This window comes from Watersipora subatra, chromosome 8, assembly GCF_963576615.1.
Source record: "Watersipora subatra chromosome 8, tzWatSuba1.1, whole genome shotgun sequence".
Classification (NCBI taxonomy): Eukaryota; Metazoa; Bryozoa; class Gymnolaemata; order Cheilostomatida; family Watersiporidae; genus Watersipora; species Watersipora subatra.
This window is the reverse complement of record NC_088715.1, coordinates 18,094,108-18,122,002: the sequence shown is the minus strand read 5'-3', so window position 1 is coordinate 18,122,002 and position 27,895 is coordinate 18,094,108. Positions and strand designations below refer to the sequence as shown.

General features: G+C 38.8%; 1 long non-coding RNA gene and 1 pseudogene across 1 annotated transcript; one reads left to right on the top strand and one right to left on the bottom strand.

Annotated features, from left to right (window-relative positions):
* The first annotated feature begins 103 nt into the window (after nt 1-103).
* LOC137401659 (uncharacterized) lies at nt 104-27,260 on the top strand. The gene is made up of 3 exons (XR_010979368.1): nt 104-263; nt 415-564; nt 26,884-27,260. It is a non-coding gene; the product is annotated as an uncharacterized lncRNA (long non-coding RNA).
* LOC137401844 (uncharacterized) lies at nt 8,768-14,580 on the bottom strand (annotated as a pseudogene).
* Nucleotides 27,261-27,895: the final 635 nt, after the last annotated feature.

Here is a 27,895-nt window from a genome sequence, read left to right as displayed (position 1 = left end):
CTTTGGAGGAGGCTGTAACCCAACCACCCAGGGATCATAGCAAATATATGTTATCATTATGTATGTTATCATTTTGGTATAATGTTGGCAGACTTATGTTCCAAGAAGAAATACCGAAACGCTCCAAGGAATCATCAAGCATTTTATTCCACGAGGTAGCACTATCGTCTCTGATTTGTGGAGGGCCTATGATGGCCTCACCAGAGTGGGATACTAGCATCTAACAGTTAATCACTCTAGACATTTTGTAGAACCACGCACAGGTATTTAATTGATTATGGCATGGACCATTATTTTGAACTCTTTAATTGAATGGCATACAACATGCCTTCAAGGTTGACATAAGGCATCATGCATCAACATAAATGCCTCATTCAAATTTGTTGATGGTTTAAATTTGAGACCTTTTTTCAGGTACCCATACAAATCATATTGAGGTGGCATGAACACATGCAAAGAACTATGTTGACACCAAGAAACCAGCAACAACAAAAGATTTGCAGAAACAGTTGTACATCTACATGTGGAGGAAGGAGTGCTGGGACGATATTGAAAATTCGTTCGGTACGATATGATGGCGTAGCCAACTAATATGTCGAAATATTGGGTATGTTATTTGGAGTTTTCTTTTCTGCCAGAAAAAGCTGCCATGGGAGAACAACTCCATAATGAATCTATGTACCAGTATAATTCGTTGAAGAATCGGGTATTAAATCGAGTAGAGGGCTATCTATCGACAATCATTCACCAGCAGGCCTGTATTCACTGGTTGCAAGATGGGGCCGCTAGTGTTAGGCAACTAGTTATGAACACCTGGGGGTGTGGAGGGGGCTGTGTAAGCCCCCAACTGGTTTTTCTCATGTAGGGCCTCAGCCGGACCTCTCATGTGAAGTTTTAAAATGTTTTATCGGAAAGTATCAGCATTTTTCTATTTTTTGAGATTTGTTTTGTTTTAGGTGATGTGACTGCTTTTAGATTAAAATAAGCAAAACTTGACTGCGGTTAAAACGCTCAGAAAAAAGACATCTTTTTCTTTTGAGCGTTGTAACGAAGATCAATTTTGCCGATTTTATTTTAGGTTCATCCGGAAGTTTCCACGCTTTCGATGGGACATGGCCAAGCGGATGTTTGGTAAAACTTGACCTTTTGCAAATCTTTATAAATAAAAGTCATTAACAAGAATATTTTGCCGCTGATGATAATAATGACGCCTAATAACTACTAAAAGTTGATGTTAGTCTCTATGGCTTGGAATAAAGTGATATTCTACAGCGATAAAACCGTCTCCATAGCCGTTAGGCAAATAACTGTTCGAGTAAATGATGTTGAGGTCGAGTTATCTGAAGCAAGTTATCATTGCGTGGGAACAGACCAAACAAATCCGTTCGAGTTATCCTCGTGTTCGAGATGAACTGTTACATTTTATCCGAGGGTGGGTTATCCGAGTTTGACTGTACTTAGTCACGGAAAATTCCTAAAAAGTTGGGGCCGGCCAGCCGCTCCAGGGAATATGGGTCTGTTCACCATGGTATTATATTGAATTGAATGCCATTCATCAGAATTATATTCTATTGGACTCTGTAAGCGAAGACTGTGATACTAAAGCATTTAAATGGGTGGTTTTATTGACAACTGGTTAGATAATTGGAATGACTGGATTAAAGATGTGATGACGTCAAATTTGAGTTGATTTTAAAAGAAAGCATTTTTCTTCGTCTTTCAGTTGATATGTTGTGTTGGGCGATCTCATTGCCAAGATATTTGAAAATTAAAATCGGAATAATTAGATCGCGGTAAAAACGCTCAGGCCAAAAAACATGCCCAGACTTGCCCAAAGTGATGTAACGCGTGATACAACCTGTCTCTATCTGTCGTAATCACATCGGCTATTGCGATAAAAGTCTAGTGAAAGTTTATAGCAAAAGCTATAATAGTAAAAAAGCTTTTTACTATTAGCTTTTAGCTATAATAGCAAAAAGCTCTCGCTTGTGTATTTTACACGAAATTTTCCACGCGGACATGAGAGAAGTCGATCACCGTGTCTCTTCTAAACGTTCTAAGAATGTTTTCGGCAAACTATATTTCGGTGTCTTTTTTATTTCGACGTGTGCTATGAGCACACCGACGACCAAATTTTAACTCGGGCGAAACTTTTCTCAAATTCGTATGGTGAAATAAAATTCGTATAGCGAGGTGAAGATATCACAATGTTTGACTTCGTAAGGTGAAAAAATCGTATATCAGGGTAATCGTATCTCGAGGGTGCACTGTACAGTACATTGTATAGTCGACTGTCAACGTTATCGAGTCTTTATTGGTATCAATTAGTAGAAAGAAATTCACTGATCACATTTGATTAGCTGATTCAAGTACTAAACATATGGTCGAGCTATGCAAAAACGCCTGTCCATGCAGCTCTGATTGCAGTTCATAAATCGATCTATCAGACATGATTTCTGCACAGGTATCAACATGGCTATGATGCATTCAATGTTCTGCAAATCATATTTTGCATTATCTTCAAATGTATTATTTTATTATATAATTTTTACAAGCAAAACATTTTCATCTCATCATAAAGCTCTTATCAAAAATATCCACGCAAGTCGTGGCCACTCACATAGCTACAGCTCATACAATAAGACAAATTCATCTACTGCAGCAAACTCAAACAAAACATCATGGTTTATGCAGCACACATTCAAGTCTCTCTTTACCATTTATGGCAGTTTCCACACTGACAAAGTTTCTTCGGCTGGTGGGACCAATAAACATCATGCAATCAATAAAACAAATGCAATAAATATATGTCATTCATAGATATTTCATTCTAACTTGTATCTATTGAAAGCTTTCGTATTGGAAGTTAGATTGTGAGTGTAATTTCAAAAATGACTAAATGTTTAACAAAACCATAAGTATGCCAAGCCAACGATTCGAAGCTTTGGTTCTGGAAGTTGAAGATGTGCGTTGATCAATTGATTTTCTTCACTTTCTACAAGTGAGAAGTGAACATCTAAAGTCAAATCATACATCTAATTTACTAGCTAAAACTACCAAAGAAAATTTGAAGCAAATATAGATAGGTTAAACAATAAAAAATTATAAAACGATGATTGATGATAGCAAAAAGTTATTATTCTATTAATTAGTAAATGTATTCGTGAGTACTTAAAGTGTTACCTTTATTATACTCATCAATCTAAGCCATTGTATTGCTAGATGCTATGGACTAAAAAGAAGCCGTCAAGAACTCATTGTGCGTCCTTATCTCGCACGCGCACACAGGAAATTACATTATAACCTCAAACAGAGAAATATAATCTGAATTTAAACGCAACAGTATATCTATAGGAGACTCAAAGTAAAAGATAAATTTAACTCTATTTCCTATCTTCCTCTAGCACTTTAACCACCTGATGCTCAGAAAACTCGGACACCCCTTCGCAGTAACTTTACAGTAATTTTTACAATTGTGTTGTTCACCAATAAATCGTGTCGATCGAGTAATTCATTAAAGATGTGGTTGCGTCAAATTTGAGTTGATTTTAAAAGAAAGGATTTTTTCTCTATCAGTTGATATGTGAATTGTTGTGTTAGGCGATATCATTGCCAAGATATTTGAAGATTAAAATCGAAAAAATCTGATCGCCGTAAAAACGCTCAGGCCAAAAGAACATGCCCAGACTTGCCCAAAATGATGTCACGCGGTATTTATTTGTCAATATATCTCGTATTCACATCAGCTATTTGCGATAAAAGTCTAGTCCTACGTGGCTCTATTGGCATATATCTTATTTTGTATTTGCTCATGTTGGCTAAAATAAAATTTTAAATCCAGCTACAGATGCATTATTATGAATGTTTCAAATGCCTCAAATAACGAAAATTGAAAATTTGTCTTACTCACTTTCTCCAAATGCTGTGTAAACATTTGAGTACCGACTACCAATTCTAACGGTCTACGGTAATTCTGTCAAGCAAACTATGTAGTATAAGGTCTTTGTATCAGCACAGTTCCGCCGCTACCCACACTAACGATATACAGCCTCCCAAAAGCCCCGCCCACATTATGTTCGTCGCCTATCCTTGGGGCGGGGCTGTATACCATTGCCCACACCGAAAACTAGTTTCTTACTAGCCTAAGTAAAATAAGCAGCTGCGTCTTTGAAAAGAATATACACGGGGATAGAGAAGTCTGGGATGAGAAGTCTGCTGCAAACTGGATTTGAACTCACATTCTCCAGTTCTGTGGACATCCATATACCATATCCAATTCACTACAATATTCTGCAAATCATGTTTTGCATCATCTTCAACAATATAATTTTATTATGTAATTTTTACAAGCAAAAAGATTTTCATCTCGGCATAAAGCTTTTATTAAAAATATTCATCAAGTCGTGGCCACTCACATAGTTTTAGCTGATACAATAAGACAAATTCATCTAATGCAACAAACTCAAACAAAACCTCATGGTTTAGGCAGCACACATTCAAGTCTCTCTTTCCCCTTTATGGCAGTTTCCACACTGACAAAGCTGCTTCTGCTGGTGGGGCAACATAAACATCCTGTAATCAGTAAAACAAATGCAATAAATATATGACATTCATAGATATGTCATTCTAAAGCGTATCTACTAAAAGCTTTCAAATTGGGAGATTGATAGATTGCAAGTGTAATTTTAAAAACGAATAAACGTTTAACAAAGGCACATGTACGCCAAGCCAACGATTCGAAGCTTTGGTTCTGGAAGTTAAAGATTTGCATTGATCAACCGATTTTCTTCACTTTCTATAAGTGAAAAGTAAACATCTAAAGTCAAATCATAAATATAATTTACTAGATGAAACTGCCAGAGAAAATTTTAAGCAAATGTAGCTAGGTGAACCGATAAAAAAATATAAAACGATGATTAGTGATAGCAAAAGTTATAATTTTATTAATTAGTACATGTATTAATGAGTACTAAAATATTACCTTTAGTATATTCATCAATGTAAGCCATTGTATTGCTAGATGCTAAAGATTAAAAAGAAGCTGTCAAGAACTCACTGTACATACGTATCCCGAACTCGCAGAAAATTACATTTTAGCCTTAAACAGGGAAATATAATCTGAATGTAAACTCAACAGGAAACTCTATAGGAGACTCAAAGTAAAAGATAAATTTACTTCCATTCTCCGATCTTCCTCCGTAGAACTTTAATTACCTGATGCCAAGAAAACTCAGAGTCACCTTTGCAGCAATTTTTACAATTATGTTGTTCGCCCATAAAACGTGTCGATCGAATAATTCATTAAAATAACGATGTTAATTAATTTAGTAAAATATCGATGTCCATGCGATTTAATAATAGAGTAAAATCCCTAAAATTGAGATCACAGACAACACGTTTTACGAGTGATAACATTTATTACGGCCTATATAAAAATTTCGCGCTGATGATTGTCTAAGGAAGCGACCTCATATTTATTGCTCGTGGTTTCTTTTCAGATGTATTGCTTGTGACGTCATGAAAGAAGCACCCGCTGGAAAGTGAGCTTTTTAAAAGAGGGCCTCATTCAAACGCTTATCTCTGGACAGGGTTGGTCTACAAAGACAAAAATGGCATCAAATTGTAGCTAATGTTTTAGCCTTTTATGGGTCTTAATTTCATTAAATTGAATTTTTTGACGCAACCACATCTTTAAAGTACCGATGTTAATTAATTTAGTAAATATCGATGTCGATGCAATTTAATAATAGAGTAAAATCTCTAAATTTGAGATCACAGACAACGCGTTTTACGAGTGATAACATTTATTACGACCTATATAAAGATTTCGTGCTGATGATTGGCTAATGAAGCGATCCTATATTTATCGCTCGTTGACTCTTTTCAGATGTATCACTAGTTACGTCACGAATCAAGCTTCCGCTGGGATGTGAGCTTTTTAAAAGATGACCTCATTCAATTGCATATATTTCTGGACAGGGTTAGTCTACAAAGACAAAAATGACACCAAATTGTAGCTGATGTTTTAGCCTTTTATTGGTCTTAATTTCATTAAATCGAACTTTGTGACGCAACCACATCTTTAAGTAATTGTCAAGACTCAAGGTTTCACAGGTTGCAGGCAAGGAATACAGACTAGTCGACTTTCTGTGGCTTCAAACAACTTCAACGTTTGTTCACAATATTTCCCGAGCAACTGAACAGTCTTTCTGAAGAGCATGACGTGGCACACATGGACAGATACTTCTTTGCGAGTGTAGACAGATGTGGTAGTGACAGATTATGTGTTCTCCACCAATGCAATGGATTCATTTTTGCTGAGCATACTAGATACTACTTTGCCAGGTAGCAGGCCAGTTCACATGCACACTCAACACTTCCTTTTCTCTTTCCTCAGGGTGTAGTCGCCTCAACTGGCTACCCATCAGCAAACCATGGAGTGATTTCTTTGCTGGTGGCTCTGTTTGTTGATGTTCTGCTTGATCATCAGCACGGTCTTGCACCACCAGAATCTCCACTGGAATTCACACTGGCAAATGCCTCAGCACAAAGTTGTTCAGGAATTGCCTGAATAAAGTATAGAACAATCAATCAATTGGTGGAATCATTAATCTGAAATGGCTGGTTGACACTTTACACTTGTCTTAGGAACGAAGGAGCTCAACTATCAGTTATGTGCAGTACTTTACCTCTCTCAATCCATCTAGCAAATGACCATCCTGATATCTGGGGTTTGGAATGGTGGCCTTCCCCAGCAGCTGCATAACTTCCATGGTGGGATCCTGCCCATCATCCTCATAATCAAACTCTGTTACGACGTACGCTTTTACATTATCTCTGATGTTATTTGTGAGGGGAGTTGAAGTTTCAACTGGCTTTGCAATGGCGATCAAATGTTCCACAAGAGGAATCACTGCATATACTGTAGCGTCCTAGTCCCCACTCAGAGCGTCAGTCAGAGTCTCAAACGGTTTCAAAGCAGAGGCAAGAGACTCTAATACCAAAAACTGGTCTGCTACTGAAATACTGAAAAGTTTCTGGACATGTTGTCTTGATGCTCCTAACACCCGTCTGATTGGTCTTTCATTTTCTAGCACTTTCATTTTCCAGGCTCACCATCTTTAGTTTGGATCCCCATCAGGTCTTGCATTAGGTTATCAGATATTTTATAGGAACACCAAGCTCTTTCTGCGCTTCGGACAGTTCACGCTTCTTCTGGAAACTGCTACCAAAAACTGCAAAAAGGCCATGGCAGGCTTTTACAGCTTCATTGATTTCTTGCTACCCTGGATCAATGACTGCATTTTCGCTTCTTTTCGGAGGTTGGCAGACTTGATAGCATTGTCCAAGATGTGACCAGTGCAACCAATTGGAGGCTTCGCCAGTATTTTTGCTGCTACAACCATATTAGAAGCATTGTTTGTAGTAAGGCTGACCAGCTTGCTCTTGTCTAGGTTCCATTGTGTCAGCAGCTCTTCAGGTGTCTCTGCTATCTTTTGGCCAGTATGGCTCTCTGGTAGGTAGACAGTATTCAGGTTTTTAGTTACAAGGTCCCATTCAGGGGTTACATAGTGTACGGTGAGCGATAGATATGGTGTAAGTCCAATGCTTGACCATCCATCAGTTGTTAATGAAAAGTGGGTGATGTTAGCAAGCTGGTTACAAACACCAGTCTTTGTCTCAGAGTACAGACTCGGGATGAGTTTATCAGAGAACAGCTTTCTGCTTGGCATTTTAAACCTTCAAGACACGAATATAATTCATTATCAGTGAATGATTTTTCCACAAAAGTATGACAAAGGTTCTGTCAAATGTTAGACTGAAAGGCAACAAACAAGGTATATATTACTAACCTTGGATCCAAACACTCAATAAGATCCTTAAACCCCTGCTTCTCAACAGTGTACAGTGGCATACTGTCTATAAAATTCTTTGAACTTCAGAAGTTGTTTATCATGCGTGCGTGTATATTCGTATTTAGAGTACTTCCCAAAGTACAACGGTGGTTAGATCTTTGTTGACTGATTTTATTTCCAACCGACCGTGAAACCTGAAATGTTTTTAAAGACAAATTGATTCACAATCTTTAAGGCAAAATTGCTGTCTGAATCAGAAAATGTTACGTAAATTACATGATGTCAAATGTTATAACCAGAAATATTAGATAAAAGACAAGTAAACACAAAACATACCTCTGCCATACTCCAGAATAATTATTTAAGTTTCTTGTCCCTAATATCGTTAGAATAATGTTAGTTCGTCAATGGCACACACGCAACTGACTTGATCGAGCCAGGTGTCAGACAGTCTTTTGTGTAGTTGTTTCGAAATAATGTCTGATGACAGTTTATAGGTAAAATGAGTAAAAGATGATTATTGAACGACCACCATGGCAAGTTTAAAGGCCTGGAAAACTCATTAAATGTTTGGTGACTCGTGAGAAAAGGCAGCCGTTTTATTGTCTTTGTAAACAGGTCAATCAAGCTGTTCTACCGTCATTTTTTATTGCAAGCGATAATAAGTGCTGTACGTATAGATCCTATGAACTGGTTTATTTTTGTTGATTTCGCATTTTGCAAACTTCACACTCTCCCACCTAAATTTTTTTTAAAAATTTACTAGTTCTATCTGAAGTTAACAAATCTAAATCTAGTATAATGTAATTGTACTAAGTGTATTCGTGTATGCCTAAATTGATGTTTGATACTACTATGATAATATTTATGCAGGAAGAGAATAACCTACGTTTAGTTAAGAACACTGCAAGTTAGTACTTGGGGTTTACGCTGACCAATAGCAGTAGTTTCTGTATGGGTCTGTAAAGCATGTTAGGTTCCCCTTTCCGCTTGCCGGAACTCGTTATCTGTTCTGGGTTTGAGATTCTGACAGTAGCTGATCTGACCAACCCATCTCTACCTGTGTTCACGGAGTCGATGGCTCCCACCTTCCACTGACTACGTCAAGTGTTTTTATCAACAACTGCGACAACGTCTCCCACCTTAAGGTTTTGGCATGGATTTCTCCATTTCTGTCGGGTCTCTACCTTGGTCAGGTAGTCCTGCCAGTGGCGCCAGAATCCATCGGCGAAACGTTGCGTCTTTTTAAACATGTTTTTTTTTGCATACCTCGCCGTCTGGCACTTCACCTATCTCCGGATGTGTAGGTTCTGACACAGGCTTCATGTGATGATCAGATGATGCGAGGTTATAACTCCTTCATCGGGATTGTTCAGATTTGAACAGGTCAGTGGTTTCCCGTTGATTTTGCTGCAGATTTCGTACATGGTAGACCGTAGTCTGGCGGTGTCTATCCTTGCGGAAAACTTGCCTTTTATTTGGTTGAATACATTCCTAATCATTCTTATTCCCCGTTCCCATACGCCGCCCTGGTGGCTAGCACCGGGAGTGTTTGTCTTGAAGGTTATTCTCGATTGGAGCATAGTCTTAGAACCCATGAAATTGGTTCCGTTATCGGAAAATTTCTAACTACAGGCCCTCGTATGCTTTCAAGACACCTTAGCGCTTGTAGGAAACTCTCTGTGGATAAGTCACTTATGACTTCGATGTGGATCGCTCTGGAATACATACAGGTGAAGATGATACACCAGCGTTTCATCTCAATCCTGCCTTCTTTGACGAGGAAGTTTCCAAATGTATCTACCCCTACATGGGTGAATGGAGGGCTATGTTCCACTCTTTCTTTGGGTAAGGACCCCATCTGTTGATGCAAGGGGGCACCTCTTAGGCGTTTGCAGCCTACGCAGGATCTGAGTAATAATTTGATAAGGCCTTGTGCACCTATAATGTAGAAACCCGATTGTCTGATTGCAGACTGTGTAAAGATCCTCCCTTGATGGCGGACCTTCTCATGGAAGTTTCTGATCAGTACTGTGGTTAGGTGACTGCTCTTACGTATGATTGCGGGTCGAAGATCTTTGTCTGTGAGAATAGTTGAGCATTTTGCTCCGCTGCCTATCCTTAGGATTCCTAGGTCGTCTAAGTAGGGCGACAGCTGTCTGAGACAACTTCCCTTGCTTACCTTTCCGTGTGCTTGAATGTCCAGTATTTCTGAATGGAAGTACTTATGTTGATCAAGTCTGATGAGAAGAGCCTCTGCATCTTGGAAATGTTCTCTAGACATTTTTTCAAGTTTCCAGATTGGCTTCAGCTTGTCCTTGGATCGTTTAGCGACTGCGCGTAGTTGTGCTGTTGCCCTGATGAGATTGTCCCACTTTGAAAAGTTTTCGACTTTGATGGGGTAGGTAACCTGGTTCATATCCACCCTAATAGTTTTCCTCAGTTCTGGATCTGATTTAGGAACATTGAAGCGCGTAGGTTGATTGAGCAAGATGTCGTCAAGATTTTCTTTCCATAAGAAGTCTGGGCCTGAAAACCAGTGAGAGTTTGTCAGTTGATGTATGGTTGCGCCTCTGGAGGCCATATCAGCTGGATTGACTATTCCAGGAACGTGGTTCCATAATGCCGGCTTTGTTCTGGGCCTAATTTGGGTTGCTCGGTTTGCTACAAATGGAGAAAATCTTGATGTTTCATTTCTGATATAGCTCAGTATGATCATGCTGTCTGTCCAGAAGACCACTCCGTCTATTGGCATCCTCAGTCCCTCGTGCAGTTTCTCTTGGAGCTTGGTAGCTAGCACCGCACCTTGAAGCTCCATACGAGGTATGGTCGTTCGGTCCAGGGGGCCACTCTAACCTTTGAGAGGACAAGTGCGCAGTGGATGCGATCTGTGGTATCGATAAGACGGATGTATGAGCATGCGCCATAACCATCTTCACTCGCGTCCGCAAAGTGGTGAAGTTTGGCTCGTTTGATAGTTCCAATATCCTTTGGCTTTATGCAGCGATCAACTCTAACATCCTGAATAGTGGCGAGTTGTCGCATCCAGGCGTCCCATGACGAAGTAGTATCTAGATTGATCTGTTCATCCAAGTCGAGTCCTTTGCGACAGACATCTTGTAGCACATTCTTTCCCATTAGGGTAAAGGGTGAAACCAGACCAATTGGATCATATACCTGGGCTACGGTTGAGAGAATACCGCGTCTTGAGAGTGGTCTTGCATCGATATTGCTGGTGAAGCAGAGCTGGTCACTCTGTGGACACCAACTAACTCCAAGTGTTCTTTGTGTCGGCATGATGCTGTTAAATGAGATGGCTTCCGTCTCTTTCTCGGATTCTGGCAAATCGGCAAGAGCTGCGGGCTCATTACTGACGTACTTGTGTAGGCGAAGGTTGCCTTTAGAGCAAATTTCCCTCTCTGAATTCCCCAGGTCTTTGGCAGTTCTGATGTCATCCACGCTGAATATTCTTTCGTCCACGTAGAAGTTGTCCTTGAAGAATTCTGCTGCACTCTTAGATATTTCTACGTTGTATTCAGCCAGACTCCTCAGACCAAAGGTGGCTACTCCTGGCGAAGAGGTTGCGCCAAATATATGAACTCTCATGCGAAAGGCTTTCACCGTCGATAAGTCATCGCTATACCATACAAATCTTAGAAAGTTCCTATGGTTTTGACTTACCCGGAAATTATAAAACATGGATTCTACGTCACGCGTTACTGTGACCTTCCCTGTGTGAAATCTGCATAAGATACCAAGTAAGTCATTGAGCTGATCTGGGCCAGTGAGAAGGTGATGGTTGAGGCATGTGTTGGCGTATTTTGCACTCCCGTCGAAGACCACACGTAATTTCCTCTTCTTTGGATGAAGCACTCCAAAGTGTGGTATATATCAGCACTTACCATCTTCTCTTGCCATCTCCGAGACTGGGATTTCCTCCGCAAATCCCTTTTCGAATAGTGTGTTCATAAATTTTCGGTAGTCTGCTTCATATGCTGAGTCCTTCAAGAATTTTTTTTTAGCAGTCCGAGTCTCTGCTCTGGTTGATGCCTGTTGTTTGGCAGTATTGGCGTTGATAATGACTTGAATGGCAGAGGCATCACGTAGCTCCCGTCCGGATCTTGGTGAATTCCTTCGTCAAGGAATTTGAGAAATTGCATGTCTTGTTGTGACAGGGGCTTACCTCCAGGGTCTTCAAAGTCTTGTTCCACTATGGGAAAGAGTGTGGCATCCGTCTTAAAACTTGTTGCCAGTTTGGTTTTGAGTTTACCCCCGCATAGTGTCCATCCAAACATCGTCTTACAAGCTGATGTCTCCCCAGCTTCTCTTTTTGTCAGGAGTGGTGTGATGATTTCTGGACTGTCTTTACCTATCATCAGTCCGATCGGGATGTCCAGCTTTGGTGGGAGATGCCTTGCAAGGGACCTTAAATGTGGTATCTTGCGGCATTTCTCGTCTGTCGGTATGTTGTCGGGGGGGGGGGGGGGGGGGGGGGTGGGGGGGCACTTTATTTCTGGTCATTCAACTGCGTCAATTGTTGAAATTTCATCGGTTAGGTATCCTCTGGTTTGCAGTTTTTCATACCTCAATGTGGATGATCGGCTTATGGCGTTCATGGTTTCTAGGTTTAGGGTGTCGCGGATGCCACTTGCTCCAATCTCCGTTGTGGTTTGCTTGTCAATGAAGGTGATGTCAGACAGTGTATCGAGGAGAGCATACACTAGATTTTCATTGTTTCCAGTGGATACGTATACTGGTACCATCATACTGAAGCTAGATTGTCCGTAGACTTCAGTTGAATTACATGTCTTAGTCCTTGTTGGTTATTTGCCTTGGTTGCTGGTAGTAGGTTGTTGGCTGGCATTTCGTTGTGAGGCCGATTTTTCTGTAGGCTTCCAGTTGGGATCATGTAACATAGTCGGGTGCATTCTCTGGCATTTAGAACATGTCTGCTTGCGGTTACAGACGCTTGATCTGTTTACCATTCAGACAAGAGAAGCACAATCCCTTCTTGTGTACAAAGTCTTTTCTTTCCTTTAGTGATTTCTCGGCCAGTTTTCTGCAATCCCTTGTGTAGTGTTCTTTGTCGTTGCCATTGCAGAAGTAGCAAAATGGTTCTCTTCTTGTTCGTTTTGTTTTGTATGATGCAGCCCTTCTGTTTGTCCTCTCTTCATATCTGCCCTTACTTTTAGGCTGATCTTGCTTTTGATCCTTACTCTGTGATTGCATGATGTTGCTCATGTAGCAGTCCGCTTGCTCGAGAACAAACTCTGTGAAATCAGAAAATGACAAGTTTCCTGTCCTCGTTCGCTTAGCTCTACATACTCCTTGCCTCCAAGAGAACTTGGCACTGTCAGGTAGCTTTTGGCAAATGCGTTCATTGTATAGCTCAGTGTTGAGGATCTGTAGGCCTACTGTGGAGCTCATGCTTTTTCTGAATTGATCCAAAAAGTCGCCGAACTCTCTCATCTTCTTTCCGTCTCCGGAGTGTATGCTTGGCCAGTTTTCCAGTTTTTTCAACAGTATCCTTGCGATGCCGCCTTCCATACTGTATCGGTATCAGTTTTTCACGAGCTTCCTGATATGAGTTATCGCTACTGTATGTCAATAAACCGATTATGGCCTTTTTAGCCTGGCCTGCAACAAATTTCTTCAGGTATCGCAGGGCCTCCCTGTCTGTTAGTCTTTCCTCGGAAACGAAGGCATCCATATCCACCTCCAACTCTGCAAATTCGAGGGTATCGCCAGAAAAGATGCTCGGTTCAATGGACTTCGGTTTTGGCTTCGACACACTAGCTGTCAATGAGTTCATTTTGGTATTGAACGATTCTGCTAGGTTGTCGGTGAAGGCTTTGAGGATGTGGCGGGTGCCAATTCCAACTTGCGGTTCCTCAGTTTGTGGTTGCTCGGCTTGTGGTTGTTGAGCTTGTGATTGCTCGGCTTGTGGTTGTTGAGCTTGTGATTGCTCGACTTGTTGTTGAGCTTGTGATTGCTCGGCTTGTGGTTGTTGAGCTTGTGATTGTTCGGCTTGTGCTACCCTCAGGTTGATGCTATCGATTGCGCTTGGTGCTGATGATAATTCGTATCTGTCTGTGTTTGGAGTTCAAGATGCTGTAGCCCTGATACTTGGACTGCTCAAATGACTTACCCTTACTGATGATGATTCCATCCTTCTCAGGAGATTTTGTCTTTTCACTGTGTAAGCTCACATTTCTTCTTCCATTCTCCTTTTAGCATATTCGAGTGCCTTCTCTTCAGCTAGGATTTCCCTCTTTTCTTGGCACTGTTCCTAGATCTGGGTATTGAATGACTTGACATCCGCTAGAAATTCATTTAAGAGTTGTTTATGGGTGGGGTTTTTCTCATTTTTATTTGTTTCAATAATTTTATTATATAAATTGCCTATATCTTTGACTTTCAAGTCAAGGTTCCGAACAAAGGCATCAACAGCAGGTATATCAATGACATGGGTGGCATTTTCAACAGCTTGTGTGAACTTGTCTAGGAAGTCTATCATATTCTCAGACTGTCTACCTATTTCATTGATAAAATCACTGCCTAGTTGTAAAATAGTGCGCTCAGTCAGTTTTTGACTCCTTGTGAGCGCTCGTTGTGTTCTAGGGTTGTTTGATTCAGTTACCTCATCTAACTGTAGCTGCTCTTCCTCTACTCTACTTTCGCTCAAATCGGAATTTGAATTTACCTCAAGGCTTTCGCTTTCCATGGTGACCTATTTAAATCACCGATAATTGCTATTAATCTTGTTTAGGCCTTTTTGCCCGTATTGTTGCTACAATCTTAATATGAGTACAATGATGTAAACCACTAAAGCTGTTTGGCTAAATTGGCTCGATCGCGGTTCAGTTTTACGACACAGTTTGATTTTTAAACAAAATTATGATAACAACTGTTTGCCAAAAAAAAATCCAAAATGTGTGACAACTCTAAATTTGCTTTACTATAATAGTGTTTAACTATAGCGCACACTAGGTTCGAGCAAGGAAATGTCAGTTAGATTGAGTAAGCAAACCTTTCAACACAGTACGTATACTTAGCTGACTGATGCAATGTGGTGACTTCCTCGTTGCTGACTATCTGATATGCGGCTTGATGGCTAATGGGTATCGCTCTTGCTTGGCTTGTTATTTGCGAACAGTGACGAGCAATATTTGTTGTGTGGGTTAGTCTTTTTAAGCGACAGGCTTTCGACCTCGAAGTGTTATGATGTCTTGCGGTGCTGATGATTAACGTGAGTGAAGTATTGCGTAACCAAATCTATATCAACTGTCTGTTCCTTATCCTTGATTTGTTGACAGATGATGTCCGTATTTATAACGCAAACTCGGTTCGTCGATTGCCACCAGTTGTGTAGCAAGACTCAATCTTCAGACTTTGAGGCGTTTTGTTTGAGGCTCAGTATTGAATTCAATAACTTCCGTGGCTTTAGATGAGGGTTATCGTCCATAAATAGCACTTAAGCTCCGTACTTCGATAATTTCCGTGATAAGTTTCGATAAAGGTTATCATCCATAGAATAGTGCTTAGGCTCCGTAGAATTGTATGATGTGAACACCTCAGTATGTTGTTGTATGCTTAAGGTTTCACTATAAAGTTCTTTGAACTTTAGAAGTTATTTATTATGCGTGCGTGTATATTTGTATTTAGAGTACTTCCCAAAGTACAACGGTGGTTAGATCTTTGTTGACTGTGACTTTATTTCCAACCGACCGTGAAACCTGAAATGTTTTTAAAGACAAATTGATTCACAATCTTTAAGGCAAAATTGCTGTCTGAATCAGAAAATGTTACGTAAATTACATGATGTTAAATGTTATAACCAGAAATATTAGATAAAAGACAAGTAAACACAAAACATACCTCTGCCATACTCCAAAATATGTATTTAAGTTTTTTGTCCGTAATATCGTTAGAATAATGTTAGTTCGTCAATGGCACACACGCAACTGACTTGATCGAGCCAGGTGTCAGACAGTCTTTTGTGTAGTTGTTTCGAAATAATTTCTGATGACAGTTTAAAGAAGAAATGAGTAGATGATTATTGAACGACCACCATGGCAAGTGTAAAGGCCTGGAAAACCCATTAAATGTTTGGTGACTCATGAGAAAAGGCAGCCATTTTATTGTCTTTGTAAACAGGTCAATCAAGTTGTTCTACAGTCATTTTTATTGCAAGCGATAATAAGTGCTGTACGTATAGATCCTATGAACTGGTTTATTTTTGTTGATTTCGTATTTTGCAAACTTCAACCGTAACTGTTACGTACAACTTTTATCGTATTTCTTAGGTAAATCAGACACGCTGATTCCGATTTTGTACTCAAAATAAAGATTAGTCCACTAACTTTCATTCAGAGTAATGAAGGCTTTTTTACAGTGTTTTAATATCGGTCTCGAAAACAACACGATCGGCACAACAATCTCCGCCCATAAATACGTGACGCAACCTAGCTTTTTAGAAACAGAAGTTATGTAGGGATGTTTTGACCGATTTAGAATAATAGAGATGGGTGTTTTAAAATCCTTTAACATCTAAATTCAGCCTTAAAAATAATCTCAGTCGTTTCTGAAAGGTAGATAAGCTATTTAACATTGCATATTTAAAAAAAGCGCGACAACAACGCTAGCTTGTGATAAAACCGCGCTTTTTGAGCTCACTTTTCTCGGCGTCCAGCCCATTTAAACATCATGTAACAATATACGAGCAATTTTACATAGTTTATTTACCTTTCATCAAAGACTGAGATTATTTTACAGGCTGGATTTAGATAAAAATGAGTTTTAAGGCACCCATCTTTATTATTCTAAATCGGACTAACCATTCCCAACTTCCGCTCCTGAAAAAGCTAGGTTTCGTCACATATTTATGGGCGGAGCTTGTAATGCCAATTGTGTTGTTTTCGAAACAGATAGTGAAACGCTTTAAAAAAGCCTAAATGACTTTGAAGGTTAGTGGCCCAATCTTTATTTTGGGTACAAAATCAGAATCAGCGTGGCTGATTTACCTAGAAAATACAAAAAAAGTTGTTCGTGACAGTTATGGTTTCACACTGTCCTTATCGATACATCTGGTGATAGCATTTGTGATCCTCGCTTGAGTTTTATCTTCTGGCGCATATTGACACTTTTATCCCATGCCTACGAAAATAAATTGGAAAGGTCAATCAACTGGAAAACCTAGTAGCAAATACTTCAGCAAAATCATATGCAACTGACACAGCAAAGGAGAAAGAATTAGTGATCTCCTGTAGTTTTGTTTGTTGTGGTGCCTGTTTGTCAACGTGTGGGCTTTTACCAGCAGGTTGTTTTTAACCTGGTCATATTTCAGAGGGTGATGGTTCTTCAGGTGAGCGAATAAATTAGTTGTGTTGCAGTCGGAGCGCTTGATCTTTAATCCACAGTCATCACATGTTACCTGCATAAACAGTTAATAATGATCATCAATTAATTGAATTGTATATAAAACATATAGCCTATATATTGCAACAGTACATAAATAATAGTATATATACTATATATATACACACACACACATCATCAATTAATTGAATTGTATATAAAACATATAGCCTATATATTGCAACAGTACATAAATAGTACAATATATACTATGTATTTATATACACACACACACACATCATCATCAATTAATTGAATTGTGTATAAAACATATAGCCTATGTTATGTTTTTTAGTAGAGAAGCTTTCTTTGGTAATTGCTCTAAAGGTGTATTGTGTATAAAGACATGTTAGCAATAATAGCTCAACGTGACAAGAGAAAGTATGCAGCAAATCGTGCAGGTGTTAAAAGTAGGGCAAATGATGAGTCAGCAATTACTACTAGAAGAAAAACAGCAATTGACTTAATAGCAAACTAATTAACTAAATAGGAATATATGGCACTCCTCCCACACAAGTTATGAGTTTAAGATTGGTATCGCTCAGGCGCTTTCCTAACACGAAGAGGGTATCGTCTATTAGGTATTAAGGTACTGTCAGGCTGACAAGAAGACTTCGTATCCAGGTCAACTGGTGCAGGAGTAGCACTAGATATGCTAGTTTCTAAAAGGCGAATTTGAAGTTGGTTTGAATGTCTTTTCCAAAGTCCTTTATCAGTAGAAATCATAAAGATTGTAGAGCCCACTTTAGAAACGACTTGACCTGGAATCCATTTAGGGCCAGATGAATAGTTGCGAGCATACACCAAAGAATCTACTGCAAATTGTGATGCGTTTAAGGTGGTTGTGTTCTTAGATACATGAGCAGCCTTATTTTTTGGATTTAGTAGGGAGAGTAGGCATCTTGGTTGTCGCCCGTGTAACATTTCGGAAGGAGTTTTCCAGTTAAGGCTTGGGTGAGGGAGCATTCTGTAGGTGGCAAGCGCAAGGCGTACACTGTCCTTTTGTTGAATTCCTCCCACACAGTTTTTTTTCTACTGCTTTCTTAAATGTCTGTACAAAGCGTTCGGCTTCACCATTAGATGATGTATGGTAAGCAGGGGAGGTGATATGTTGAATAAAATGTTGGCTACAGAACTCCTCAAACTCTTTAGATGCAAATTGTGGGCCGTTGTCTGTGACAATTGTTTTTGGTAAGCCCTCCAAGCTAAATATATCTTTGAGAACATGAGTTGTTTGCTGAGTTGTAGTCTGCCCAATGTCCATCATGCCGACATAGGGAAACTTCGAGAATGCGTCAATGCACAAAAGCCACATCTTGCCTCTAAACGGCCCGGCGAAATCTAAGTGAATGCGACTCCAAGGCTCTTCTGATGCAGGCCATTAAGTGTAGTGTTGTGGAGGCGCAGGGGCCTGCTGTCTACAGATGTCACACGCGCCTGTCATTGCCTCAATTTCAGAATTAATTGACTCCCACCATACGTAACGCCTAGCCAGCTGCTTTATTTTCATCACTCCCCAGTGGGATGTGTGTAGAGTCTCTAGTGTTGCAGATTGTAGTGCCTTGGGTACAACAACTCTGCAATTGGCATCTCTCTGAATAAGCATCACGTCGTCTTGTATGGTGAGGGAGTCTCTGTGCTCCCAAAATTTGTGAAATTCTTTCCCTTTGGGATTGTTTATAGGCCATCCTTCGGAAATCCATTTGGAGACAGTTTGAAGTGTAGGATCCTGTTTAGTGTACTGCTGGATCAGCATAGGGTCTATCGGATGGGTTTCTACTTCTTCTCTCAGTACGTGTGATACTTCTTGACTTTCCAGCTCTTCAGCAGAATCAAACTGGCTGTCAGGACCAAGTGGTAGTCGAGACAATGCATCAGCATTAGAATGTCTAGGCGTGTGTTTGTACTTTATGTCATACTGGAAACCCATAAGAGTCAGGGCCCATCTTTGAAGACGTTGGGCAGTCATGGTGGGTATGTTCTTGCTTGGAGAGAAGATGCTTACTAAAGGCTCATGATCTGTTAGCAGAATAAACTTCCTTCCGTAGAGAAATTGACGGAACTTTGTGATACCATATATAATGGAGAGTGCTTCCCGCTCTATCTGGGAGTATCTTTTCTGAGAATCAGTGAGAGTCTTGGAAGCGTAGGCTATTGGTGTTTCATCATCACCATTAGTGTCCTGCATTGAGAGTACAGCACCCACTCCATAAGAAGATGCATCAGTTGCAAGCACTAATGTTCTAGTCTGGTCATAATGTGATAGGTGAGTGGCGCTAACAACATCATTCTTAAGTTGGATGAAGGCCTGCTGGCAAGAGTCACTCCAGACATATGGTACACTGTCTCTGAGTAAATAGTACAATGGTGCCGCTTTGTCTGCCATATTAGGAATAAATCGACTGTAGTAGGTTATTTTTTCAATGAATGCTTTCAACTGCTGGACATCTTGGGGCACAGGCAGCTGTTTAAGGGCAGCAATAGATGAAGCAGAAGGGCGTTTACCTTGCTTGTCAATAACATGGCCTAAGTACTCCACGGAGTTTTGGAAAAATTGACATTTGTCAAGCCTTACACGAAAACCATGTTCCTGCAGTTTTGCTAATACCCGTTTTAGGTTATCCCAATGTTCTTTCTCTGTGCTTCCAGCTATGATGAGATCATCGAGATAGGCAGCCACACCAGGAAGTTCTTGAGTCAGAGCATCCATACATCTCTGAAATTGTGCTGGGCTTGAGGCAACTCCAAAGCACATGGTCTCATATCTGTAGAGACCAAATGGTGTGTTTATGACACACAAGTTCTTGGAAGCATCATCTAGCTCTAGTTGTAGATATGCATCTGCAAGATCTAACTTTGAAAAATACACACCCCCTCGAAGTTTTTCCATTAGGTCATCGAGCTGTGGCAAAGGATGCTGATCTACAGATATACTTTGATTGAGTTGTTTGAAATCACCACAGATTCTTACTTTACCAGATGGTTTAGATACAACGACTATGGGGGCAGCCCAGTCACTGAAGTCGACACGCTTTAGAACACCTTTTGAGACTAAGCGGTCTAACTCATCTTTTGTCGCTTGTTGTTTTGAGTAAGGTATGACACGTGGTTTAGAAAAGGCAGGCTTAGCTCCTTTCAGATGAATGGAAACTTTATGTGATTTACAACGGCCTATACCTGATTTGAAAACGTCAGGAAACTGTTTTGAGATTGAGTTTATATTCGATTTGAGAGCTTGGTCAGTGTCAGTGTTTGAAATAGCGTGGGCAACAGAGGAAAGACCTTGCTGAGATAACCCAAACTCATCACTCCAGTCCAAGAAGGTTTGTGCCTTGGTCCGAGTCAACGACAAGTAAGCGCAAGTTTTTTTTTAGAGTTTGACCAACATGTACATCAACAAAGCATTGTCCTTTTACCTTGAGAGCGGTGTTGCCATAGGCACGAAGTGACGTTTCTGAGGGTTGGTAGGGCGAAAAACCTAGCTGTTGATACCCTTTTAGACCTACCATTGAACAAGTAGCGCCTGTGTCCCATTGAAACTTAGCCTGTCTGCCATTTACAGTGGCATTTATCCAAATTTGTTTGCCTTTGCGCTCGTAGGTGTCCGAGATTTGGAAAACACTGCTTGTTTCATCAACTACATTATTAGAGTTGTAGCCATTACTTGTATTAGTCTTGGATGATTTCATGCACACAGAACTGATATGTCCAAGGCCTTGGCAGAAGTTGCATTGCTTGTTGCGATGCGGACACTGTTTTCGGTCATGCTGTATGAAACACTGTGGGCAAGATTTGAGTTTAGACGTCTTACCTATTTCTGGCGTAGTCTTATCACTACTATGTCGTTGTGTATATTGCGCTTTGGGGTTAAGGTGTCTATGCTTGTATGACGATGCCATTTGATGAGTGGTTGGTTCCACTACTGTCTCACCTTTCAAGACTCTGTCAGTCTCTGATGTAGTAATAAAAGTGGAAGCTTTTTTAAGCACATCCTCAAGACTTGGATCCGTATCTAACAGGCATTGGCGTCTTATGTCAGCGTGAGGCGTCTCTTTTATTATGACGTCTCTAATCTGATCGTTGACATAACTTTCGCCACACCCTGTGTTTTTGCAAATAAAATTGCAGTTGCGGGCAATGCCTCGCAGATCAGCTGCCCAATCTGAGTACGACTGATTTGGCTTCATTCTGCAGTTATAAAATTCATATCTAGCTGCTTGTACGTGTTTCTTATCAGCAAAGTGTTCACTGAGCTTTATGGTAAGCTCATCAAACCCTTTTGTTGTTATGTCATCCTGCCCATACAGCTTTGTTAGTAACTCATAGGTTTCTGCACCAACCCATGACAACAAACATGCACGTTGCTGAGTACTGTCTGTTATGTTGTATACTGTAAAGTGTTGTCTAAGGCGTTGTAAATACTGTACCCAAGATTCTTTTTCTCTGCAGTAGTCATCAAACCTCGGTACGTTTACGGATGATGGCGCTGCAGTTGATTGCGCTGTTTGGTTCGTAGCAAGTTGTCCAAGAATCGCTGTAAACTGCTCCATCTGTGCCTTTTGTTGTGCTTGCATTGCTGCTATCAATTCTGTAATATTCTCTGCCATGGTTGTGCCTTTAATAACTTCAATAATCCCAGTTCCGACACCAACTGTTATGTTTTTTAGTAGAGAAGCTTTCTTTGGTAATTGCTCTAAAGGTGTATTGTGTATAAAGACATGTTAGCAATAATATCTCAACGTGACAAGAGAAAGTATGCAGCAAATCGTGCAGGTGTTAAAAGTAGGGCAAATGATGAGTCAGCAATTACTACTAGAAGAAAAACAGCAATTGACTTAATAGCAAACTAATTAACTAAATAGGAATATATGACAGCCTATATATTGCAACAGTACATAAATAATAGGATATATACTATATATATATATACACACACATCATCAATTAATTGAATTGTATATAAAACATATAGCCTATATATTGCAACAGTACATAAATAGTAGAATATATACTATGTATTTATATACACACACACACACACATCATCAATTAATTGAATTGTGTATAAAACATATAGCCTATATATTGCAACAGTACATAAAAAATAGGATATATACTATATATATATATATATATATATATACACACACACATCATCAATTAATTGAATTGTATATAAAACATATAGCCTATATATTGCAACAGTACATAGATAATAGGATATATGCTATGTATTTATATGCACACACACACATCATCATCAATTAATTGAATTGTGTATAAAACATATAGCCTATATATTGCAACAGTACATAAATAATAGGATATATACTATATATATATATATATATATATATATATATATATAGTATATATCTGTAAACACCCACCTGGTGAGGCCCAGACTTGGATATTGTACCCCCCCAATCACCTGGTTGGTTAATTTGAAACACACCCCCTAAACACTGGGAGCCCCCTAGGGGGTGCCCAGGTTCCACGTCTCACCAAACATCCAATAGGATTCAGAAGCTATAAAAATAATTTCCACTAGGCTTATAACATATGTATACACTATGTATCTAGGGGAACGCCTAATCAGGCCAATCAATGAAATAAATTGTTCAGCAAAATTTAGTAAATTTATTTTGGTCCCCCCTAAAGTAGCAAACTCACTGACACTGCCCCATGGTAAAATGTTATTTTGGGCCGGGCCTTTTGGGGGAGTATCAACCCTGGGTTCTATAATGGGCTTACACTGTAAGATATGAAGATATCTCATAGAAGATCAATTTATTCTCAATGGATCATCAGCTCAATGACTACCTGATTATGTCAGTGCTAGTGATTGATAGCCATTTAATTGACAATCATCTCCATATAGTAACATTGTGATAACATTTCCTGGAAAGCCACTCATTAACACAAGCTATGCAATGTTTAGGGATTTATTTATATTGTCAGTCATTGCTGACACGCATTGCTAAGAACTGTCTAAAATGAGCAATCTCTTCCTGTGTCTGCCTTCCAGGTTTATCCTCAAAACCAATGTTATGATACATCTGTCCATGAACTGGGGTCGTGTCATTTGTGTCTGAAAGATAAAACGCATATTTTGGCTATTGTTGGCGTCATATATACCAAGTTGAGTTTGGCAATGTCTATGTTTTGACATCAATTGTGCCATCAAAGTTTTAATATAAAACTAATATTTAAACGTAATAAATTTAATATTAATATAATTAATATATATATATATACACACATCATCAATTAATTGAATTGTGTATAAAACATATAGCCTATATATTGCAACAGTACATAAATAATAGGATATATACTATATATATATACACACACATCATCATCAATTAATTGAATTGTATATAAAACATAGCCTATATATTGCATCAGTACATAAATAATAGGATATACACTATATATACACACACACACATCATCAATTAATTGAATTGTATATAAAACATATAGCCTATATATTGCATCAGTACATAAATAATAGGATATATACTATATATATATATATACATCACCACAATAATTAATTAATATTAAAAATATGTTGTTGTAGTATGTATGATGATGTATATATATATAATATATATATGTAGTAATCTTAATTATTAAATTATTTATTGTGAGTGTATGTAGTATTAGGTAGTATATATGATGAGCAAACCAGACGGTGAGTAGCAATAGTTATTATTTACATAATGATGAGGAATCAATCCATCGAGGAAATAAAGAAAAGTCTATAATAATAAAATTTAATAATAATAAATAATAATAATGACGCCCTCTTTTTTGCTTACGACGAATACTAAACTATTGCTTATTCACCATGCAAAGCATTGATAGATTCAATCGAACCAGCAAATAGGGAACTCGCTCACCTAGTCGGTTGACATCATAAATATATAAACCTATATATAGGTGTATATATAGGTATATATATCTATGATTGACATAGACACACCCTCAATCTTGTTTTCTACTTTGGAGAAATGAGCCCAGACTGGGCTCTTCGTCTTCTTTGCTGTCGCCATGCTTGCAAGATGTCGGATTCAGTTGAAGTCCCGTGATATCTCGCCCATGAGAGGGACATGCATTTGGAAATTTTATTTGGAGTTTGGAAAGTGAGCCACACACATATACGCACCACCACACACACAAATTTGTGTATACTGAAATAAATATTTATATATCGACGATATCCGATATTTCGATATGGGCAGAAAACATTTGGTACGGTCGGTATCAGAAAGTGGTATCGACGGTATACCGAAATATCACAATATCGTCCCAGCACTAGGAGGAAGTGGGTAGCAGAGCCATGGCCAGGGGGGGCGTATTTGCCAGACTCCCAACAGATGTAAAGCATTATATATAGCATTATGCACATTGTATCCACAATGTTTGTGCTTTGCAAGTGCCTTGTATGTCCGTTGCGCATGCCTTGTATGCACGTTGTACCGACCTAAGATGCGCTATTACCCTATAGTTACCTACAATAACTGTACATATTGCATTCAGTGTATTTTAATGGCTATGATCTGCAATACAATGCAACATTATAATGTGTGTACCCAATGCAGTACGTACGGTAAAAAGTTCTTACCTTCAAGATGTATGTATAACATAAACTTTTAGTTCACTTCAAATAAGTTTAGCTTACTAAACCCACACTTGAAACTAAGTTTTAGTATGTCTTTTAACTATTTTACTGAATTTCAACTTTAAATCACGAAAATTTTATTCTTCACCAGTTTCTGTTTTCATTTTCTTATTTAGCATGTCTGGTTAGAACCTAATTCAACAAGAAAGGCCAAGCAATGCAGGGATTTAAAGCGGCCTCTCGCACACTTGACCATTTAATGGCCATCGAAAAAAAAGAAATTTTATTTATTATACAGGGCGTACATATCTTTGGAGTAATATAACTTGAGCTGGTACATGTAGCGAGCAGATAGGAGGCAAAGACGTATCAATGGTAATTATGTTACTGTAGACTTAAAAATAAATTTAATCAGGGTTGGCTTGGTTTAAACCAGCCCGAAAAAACGGTTTTTATGGTTTTTTCATTATTTTTTGTGTGAAAAACAATATTTTAAACTCCTAGTGGTTCATGTGCGGTAGAAATGCAATTATATGTAATTATCAGCTGTGGAAGTTTATTTAGGACACGTAGTACATTGATGGCAGAGCTCAAGTTGAAACTACATGAAATCCTAGCACAACAATGAATTAGTGAATTTCATTTTCAATTGCTTTTATCAAGTGATATGATGAGCTCTTTACTGATGAAATATAAAAGCCATGTGAAATATACTAGTCCAATCATCGTCTCTAATAATAAATGAATACTTTCTCAAGTCTAGCCAGTGAGAAAGGATTACTTATAATTAGAAATTAAAACAATAAAATCCTTTTGGGCAAAAGCTTTAAGTTTGCAAACTAATATTTCATTTATTGGTCACAAGCCAAAGTCGTTGGATTGTTAGAATTCAGTTTATCAAGTTTGTTGTGTTTTGAAAAGTTTTGAAAGGCAAAGGTTTTAAGGCAAAACGTAATAAGTGTGCTGTCGTAACGCGAGGTAACGTAGACAGGCTTAAAGCTCACATAACCAAATATCAAGCTGAAAACACCAATTTTGACAGTGATGCTAATATTCAGGTGATAGAAGTTGAGTCATCTACACTGCTCCAATCGCTAGCAATGCATCTGTATTATGCTCTGCTCTACACTACCACACGACTAATCACTGGGATTAAAGTTCCTACTTATACATAGAGCTGTATGTAAAATATTCCCTTTATGTGATAAGATTTCTGCTCTGTATTTCATGGACCATGTTTGATTTAAGACTCATACTGAAATTTCCATGTCTTCTCTCTTTTTCCCATAAAAACTCCCACAGTACCATCTTTAACAGATGATTCCACATATGTATGTTCAATACTCAATCATGCAGCTATAGTAAGTGATATTAATTAGACTTAAAATTGCAAAAACCTTGGTAAAATTATAAAAACCGGTTTAAACCATAAAAACCGGTTTAAACCAAAAAACCTGGTTTTTTTCAGTTTTTTTTTTATAAAAACCGTAGTTTTTCCCAACCCTGAATTTAATACGTAGGGGAGTGTGAGGTAAGATGGGACAATTTTTGGTTTTTTCACCTCTAGTTCATAGACCGTTCTGAAGAAACAACTAAATTTATAGGAACTCATGTGGATATATATTACCCACCAATTTTGTGAAATTGAAGATTGTAGACTTTTTTGAATTTTGTATACGACTGATATTTTAATGGGCTGTCTATTGTCCTAACATGTCCTGCGTGCAGGGTATGTGGGGACAGTAGACAAATCTTGTGAAAATAAGACTCACTTTAAATTTTGAGCAAGATAATATCTTTGAGTAATGTACACTGTGTATATAGCAATCACATGTGAAAGACTGACTCTATAGCTAAGAGTGCTTCTTTTATATTAAAACTTTGATGGCACAATTGATGTCAAAACATAGACATTGCCAAACTCAACTTGGTATATATGACGCCAACAATAGCCAAAATATGCGTTTTATCTTTCAGACACAAATGACACGACCCCAGTTCATGGACAGATGTATCATAACATTGGTTTTGAGGATAAACCTGGAAGGCAGACACAGGAAGAGATTGCTCATTTTAGACAGTTCTTAGCAATGCGTGTCAGCAATGACTGACAATATAAATAAATCCCTAAACATTGCATAGCTTGTGTTAATGAGTGGCTTTCCAGGAAATGTTATCACAATGTTACTATATGGAGATGATTGTCAATTAAATGGCTATCAATCACTAGCACTGACATAATCAGGTAGTCATTGAGCTGATGATCCATTGAGAATAAATTGATCTTCTATGAGATATCTTCATATCTTACAGTGTAAGCCCATTATAGAACCCAGGGTTGATACTCCCCCAAAAGGCCCGGCCCAAAATAACATTTTACCATGGGGCAGTGTCAGTGAGTTTGCTACTTTAGGGGGGACCAAAATAAATTTACTAAATTTTGCTGAACAATTTATTTCATTGATTGGCCTGATTAGGCGTTCCCCTAGATACATAGTGTATACATATGTTATAAGCCTAGTGGAAATTATTTTTATAGCTTCTGAATCCTATTGGATGTTTGGTGAGACGTGGAACCTGGGCACCCCCTAGGGGGCTCCCAGTGTTTAGGGGGTGTGTTTCAAATTAACCAACCAGGTGATTGGGGGGGTACAATATCCAAGTCTGGGCCTCACCAGGTGGGTGTTTTTTCAGAGTATCAACCCTGGGTTATAGAATTTCCAATAATTTACTAAGATGTAGTTAGTTTCGTGAATGCATTGTGGTTACTCATGAATGGTATTGATAGCTTTCAAAAACCAGTCAATAGTTCTTGTAGGCAATAAAACACTTGAAAAGACTATACACGGTACTTGTGATGAGAATGATGAGATCATCTTTTTAACAAAGGGAATTTCTGCAGGTACTCCTACATTTTTGACAGCTCTCTACAGGTAGATAGGAGCACTATGGCACCTACTAGCCACCAACATTAGTGGCTAGAGCTATG